This window comes from Leptodactylus fuscus, chromosome 4 (genome assembly GCF_031893055.1).
Source record: "Leptodactylus fuscus isolate aLepFus1 chromosome 4, aLepFus1.hap2, whole genome shotgun sequence".
Lineage (NCBI taxonomy): Eukaryota > Metazoa > Chordata > Amphibia > Anura > Leptodactylidae > Leptodactylus > Leptodactylus fuscus.
The window spans coordinates 214,408,202-214,415,704 of NC_134268.1; positions in this window are offsets into that span (position 1 = coordinate 214,408,202).

Consider the following 7,503-nt stretch of genomic DNA (forward strand, 5'->3'; position numbering starts at 1 on the left):
GTCATGTAGCCCCCTGGTACTTGGTGTCAGTGCCCGCTCTCTGCCCATGTCCTGGTCTCGGGCCACCGCTGGTCCTGGCTCTTTCCTGTACACACATGTTCCTCCAGCACATGGGGGGAGACCTGGGGTCATAATTGGGGATCACACATGTGGATTCGGTTAGTCAGGTCGTTTGGAAGCTGCCAGACAATGTTGTACAGTTATAGATCACACAGGGGAAATGACTGCGGCTATAAGCACAGCTGGGGGGCGCTCAGGTTTAGGGTTCACCCCTGATTGCACCTTTTGTGAGGTCATGAAGCCAGATAGACAGATGAATTACTGATACATTGTATGTGCTGTGGATACTGAGATATGGGGAGGGGTCCTGGTGTTACATTGTATCATTCAATATATGGTGGGGAACATAGATTTTAAGCTATTTACAATGGAATTTTAGGCCTCTGTGTTCCCCTTATGTATATATGTATGTGAGTCTATCACTAGCTTGTTGTATATATGATGTGAGTGTAAGTGTGTATAGAGAGTGTGTTTGTGTATATAAATGTATGTGTGTAGATGAGTGTATACATGTATTGTGTGATGTCAGTGTATATAGATGAGCTTTGCATGTATATATGATGTGTGTATGGACAGATGAGGTGTATGCATAAGCTATATTTGTTAGCTGTGTTTGTATATGTGGTGGGTTTCACATTGTGATGTATGTTCTGCCCCCACCATTAGTTTTCCTCTCACTTGCCTGGATCCTATAATGACTTCACCACTTATATTATAGACACACTGATACCACAAGTCAGAGGCCTGAAGTGGGAATAAGATGGATCTTTCTATGAGCGACTTCCATCACATGGCCTATCCTGCACGCTAATGTTGCACTGAGTTGATTTTCAGGGTTGCAGCACATTAAGAGTTAACCCTTGTAACTGATAAGAGGCCTCAGTAATATCTCCCCTGATAATGACTGATGGTATCTGAGTGTGGAAATGACTGGTGATCCTGAGGCCTGCACCAAGTGCTAATAGCCCCGACTGCAGGTACATGGAGGATAAGTCATTGCACCACTCACAAGTGCAACACCAAAGCGCGAACAGCGGGAGATCAAGTAACTCCATCCCCTGCTGAGTGGTGGCCATGACACAAGACAAACACATAATAGTGCAAGAAGTACTGGGGAAATGTGTGTCCCATTATAGCGTCATATTGGACTATCATAGTGTCATACTGGACTATCATAGTGTTATACTGGACTATCATAGTATTATACTGGACTATCATAGTGTTATACTGGACTATCATAGTGTTATACTGGACTATCATAGTGTTATACTGGACTATCATAGTGTTATACTGGACTATCATAGTGTTATACTGGACTATCATAGTGTTATACTGGACTATCATAGTGTCATACTGGACTATCATAGTATCATACTGGACTATCATAGTATTATACTGGACTATCATAGTATCATACTGGACTATCATAGTATTATACTGGACTATCATAGTATTATACTGGACTATCATAGTGTTATACTGGACCATCATAGTGTTATACTGGACTATCATAGTGTTATACTGGACTATCATAGTGTTATACTGGACTATCATAGTGTTATACTGGACTATCATAGTGTTATACTGGACTATCATAGTGTCATACTGGACTATCATAGTATCATACTGGACTATCATAGTATTATACTGGACTATCATAGTATTATACTGGACTATCATAGTGTTATACTGGACTATCATAGTGTTATACTGGACTATCATAGTGTTATACTGGACTATCATAGTGTTATACTGGACTATCATAGTGTCATACTGGACTATCATAGTATCATACTGGACTATCATAGTGTCATACTGGACTATCATAGTATCATACTGGACTATCATAGTATCATACTGGACTATCATAGTGTTATACTGGACTATCATAGTGTTATACTGGACTATCATAGTGTTATACTGGACTATCATAGTGTTATACAGGACTATCATAGTGTTATATTGGACTATCATAGTGTTATACTGGACTATCATAGTGTTATACAGGACTATCATAGTGTTATATTGGACTATCATAGTGTTATACTGGACTATCATAGTGTTATACTGGACTATCATAGTGTTATACAGGACTATCATAGTGTTATATTGGACTATCATAGTATCATACTGGACTATCATAGTGTTATACTGGACTATCATAGTATCATGCTGGACTATCATAGTGTTATACTGGACTATCATAGTATCATACTGGACTATCATAGTGTTATACTGGACTATCTTAGTGTTATACTGGACTATCATAGTGTTATACTGGACTATCATAGTGTTATACTGGACCATCATAGTGTTATACTGGACTATTGTAGTATTATACTGGACCATCATAGTGTTATACTGGATTATCATAGTATTATACTGGACCATCATAGTGTTATACTGGACTATCATAGTGTTATACTGGACTATCATAGTGTTATACTGGACTATCATAGTGTTATACTGGACTATCATAGTGTTATACTGGACTATCATAGTGTTATACTGGACTATCATAGTGTTATACTGGATTATCATAGTGTGATACTGGACTATCATAGTGTTATACTGGACTATCATAGTGTTATACTGGACTATCATAGTGTTATACTGGATTATCATAGTATTATACTGGACCATCATAGTGTTATACTGGATTATCATAGTATTATACTGGACCATCATAGTGTTATACTGGACTATCATAGTATCATACTGGACTATCATAGTATTATACTGGACCATCATAGTGTTATACTGGACCATCATAGTGTTATACTGGACCATCATAGTGTTATACTGGACTATCATAGTGTTATACTGGACTATCATAGTGTTATACTGGACTATCAAAGTGTCATACTGGACCATCATATTGTTAATCTGGACTATCATAGTGTCATACTGGACTATCATAGTATTATACTGGACCATCATAGTGTTATACTGGACTATCATAGTATTATACTGGACCATCATAGTGTTATACTGGACTATCATAGTGTTATACTGAACTATCATAGTATTATACTGGACCATCATAGTGTTATACTGGACTATCATAGTATTATACTGGACCATCATAGTGTTATACTGGACTATCATAGTGTTATAATGGACTATCATAGTGTTATACTGGACTATCAAAGTGTCATACTGGACCATCATAGTGTCATACTGGACTATCATAGTATCATACTGGACTATCATAGTATTATACTGGACCATCATAGTGTTATACTGGACTATCATAATATCATACTGGACTATCATAGTATTATACTGGACCATCATAGTGTTATACTGGACCATCATAGTGTCATACTGGACCATCATAGTGTTATACTGGACTATCATAGTGTCACACTGGACTATCATAGTTTCATACTGGACTATCATAGTGTCATACTGGACTATCATAGTGTCACACTGGACCATCATAGTTTCATACTCGACCATCATAGTGTCATACTGGACTATCATAGTGTTATACTGGACTATCATAGTGTCATACTGGACTATCATAGTGTTATACTGGACTATCATAGTGTTATACTGGACCATCATAGTGTTATACTGGACTATCATAGTATCATACTGGACTATCATAGTATTATACTGGACCATCATAGTGTTATACTGGACTATCATAATATCATACTGGACGATCATAGTATTATACTGGACCATCATAGTGTTATACTGGACTATCATAGTATTATACTGGACCATCATAGTGTTATACTGGACCATCATAGTGTCATACTGGACCATCATAGTGTTATACTGGACCATCATAGTGTTATACTGGACTATCATAGTGTCACACTGGACTATCATAGTTTCATACTGGACTATCATAGTGTCATACTGGACTATCATAGTGTTATACTGGACTATCATAGTGTCACACTGGACTATCATAGTTTCATACTGGACTATCATAGTGTTATACTGGACTATCATAGTGTCATACTGGACTATCATAGTGTTATACTGGACTATCATAGTGTCATACTGGACTATCATAGTGTCATACTGGACTATCATAGTGTTATACTGGACCATCATAGTGTTATATTGGACTATCATAGTGTCATACTGGACTATCATAGTGTTATACTGGACCATCATAGTGTTATACTGGACTATCATAGTATCATACTGGACTATCATAGTGTTATACTGGACCATCATAGTGTTATACTGGACTATCATAGTGTTATACTGGACCATCATAGTGTTATACTGGACTATCATAGTGTTATACTGGACTATCATAGTGTTATACTTGGACTATCATAGTGTCATACTCGACCATCATAGTGTCATACTGGGCCATCATAGTGTTATACTGGACTATCATAGTGTTATACTGGACTATCATAGTATTATACTTGGACTATCATAGTGTCATACTCGACCATCATAGTGTCATACTGGGCCATCATAGTGTTATACTGGACTATCATAGTGTTATACTGGACTATCTTAGTGTTATACTGGACTATCATAGTGTTATACTGGACCATCATAGTGTTATATTGGACTATCATAGTGTTATACTGGACCATCATAGTGTTATATTGGACTATCATAGTGTTATACTGGACCATCATAGTGTTATATTGGACTATCATAGTGTTATACTGGACCATCATAGTGTTATACTGGACTATCATAGTGTTATACTGGACTATCATAGTGTTTTACTGGACCATCATAGTGTTATACTGGACTATCATAGTGTTATACTGGACTATCATAGTGTTATACTGGACTATCATAGTGTCATACTGGACTATCATAGTGTTATACAGGACTATCATAGTGTTATACTGGACTATCATAGTATTATACTTGGACTATCATAGTGTTATATTGGACTATCATAGTGTTATACTGGACCATCATAGTGTTATATTGGACTATCATAGTGTTATACTGGACCATCATAGTGTTATACTGGACCATCATAGTGTTATACTGGACTATCATAGTGATATACTGGACTATCATAGTGTTATATTGGACTATCATAGTGTTATACTGGACCATCATAGTGTTATACTGGACTATCATAGTGTCATACTGGACTATCATAGTGTTATACTGGACTATCATAGTGTTATACTGGACCATCATAGTGTTATACTGGACTATCATAGTGTTATACTGGACCATCATAGTGTTATACTGGACTATCATAGTGTCATACTGGACTATCATAGTGTTATACTGGACTATCATAGTGTCATACTGGACTATCATAGTGTTATACTGGACCATCATAGTGTTATACTGGACTATCATAGTGTTATACTGGACTATCATAGTGTTATACTGGACCATCATAGTGTTATACTGGACTATCATAGTGTCATACTGGACTATCATAGTGTTATACTGGACTATCATAGTGTCATACTGGACTATCATAGTGTTATACTGGACCATCATAGTGTTATACTGGACTATCATAGTGTTATACTGGACTATCATAGTGTTATACTGGACTATCATAGTATCACCCGAAATCAAGGAACTGCTCACAAACTTCTATATGAGTTCCTACCAGCCAGACCAACAAGGGGTCACCCGAGCAGTGAAGGACTTCAGTAACATCCTGTACACCACGGCAGAACTAGCTTTTTTTTTACCCGCCCCACCCACCCCCACCTCCCCATATAGCAGTCACCAACAAAGAGGAAGATGAAACTCCATGGACTGTTATACCCCAAACCACCCCCCCACCACCACTCACCCACCCGAGTCCAACTCCCCCCCCCCCACCTTACTAGCTTTGGCAATGCCAAATATCTATTCGGACGTGCCAATAAAGCTTTTTTGATTTGATTTGATTTGTATCATACTGGACTATCATAGTGTCACACTGGACCATCATAGTGTTATACTGGACTATCATAGTATTATACTTGGACTATCATAGTGTCATACTCGACCATCATAGTGTCATACTGGGCCATCATAGTGTTATACTGGACTATCATAGTTTTATACTTGGACTATCATAGTGTCATACTCGACCATCATAGTGTCATACTGGGCCATCATAGTGTTATACTGGACTATCATAGTGTTATACTGGACTATCTTAGTGTTATACTGGACTATCATAGTGTTATACTGGACCATCATAGTGTTATATTGGACTATCATAGTGTTATACTGGACCATCATAGTGTTATATTGGACTATCATAGTGTTATACTGGACCATCATAGTGTTATATTGGACTATCATAGTGTTGTACTGGACTATCATAGTGTTATACTGGACTATCATAGTGTTATACTGGACCATCATAGTGTTATACTGGACCATCATAGTGTTATACTGGACTATCATAGTGTTATACTGGACTATCATAGTGTTATACTGGACTATCATAGTGTTATACTAGACTATCATACTGTTATACTGGACTATCATAGTATCAAACTGGACCATCATAGTGTTATACTGGACCATCATAGTGTTATACTGGACTATCATAGTGTTATACTGGACTATCATAGTGTTATACTGGACTATCATAGTGTTATACTGGACCATCATAGTGTCACACTGGACTATCATAGTGTCATACTGGACCATCATAGTGTCACAATGGACTATCATAGTGTTATACTGGACCATCATAGTGTTATACTGGACCATCATAGTGTTATACTGGACCATCATAATGTTATACTGGACCATCATAGTGTTATACTGGACCATCATAGTGTTATACTGGACTATCATAGTGTTATACTGGACTATCATAGTGTTATACTGGACCATCATAGTGTTATACTGGACCATCATAGTGTTATACTGGACCATCATAATGTTATACTGGACCATCATAGTGTTATACTGGACTATCATAGTGTTATACTTGGACTATCATAGTGTCATACTCGACCATCATAGTGTCATACTGGACTATCATAGTGTTATACTGGACTATCATAGTGTTATACTGGACCATCATAGTGTTATACTGGACTATCATAGTGTTATACTGGACCATCATAGTGTTATATTGGACTATCATAGTGTCATACTGGGCCATCATAGTGTTATAATGGACTATCATAGTGTTATACTGGACCATCATAGTGTTATATTGGACTATCATAGTGTTATACTGGACCATCATAGTGTTATATTGGACTATCATAGTGTTATACTGGACTATCATAGTGTTATACTGGACTATCATAGTGTTATACTGGACTATCATAGTGTTATACTGGACTATCATAGTGTGATACTGGACTATCATAGTGTTATACTGGACTATCATAGTGTTATACTGGACTATCATAGTGTTATACTGGACTATCATAGTGTCATACTGGACCATCATAGTGTGACACTGGACTATCATAGTGTTATACTGGACTATCATAGTGTCATACTGGACTATCA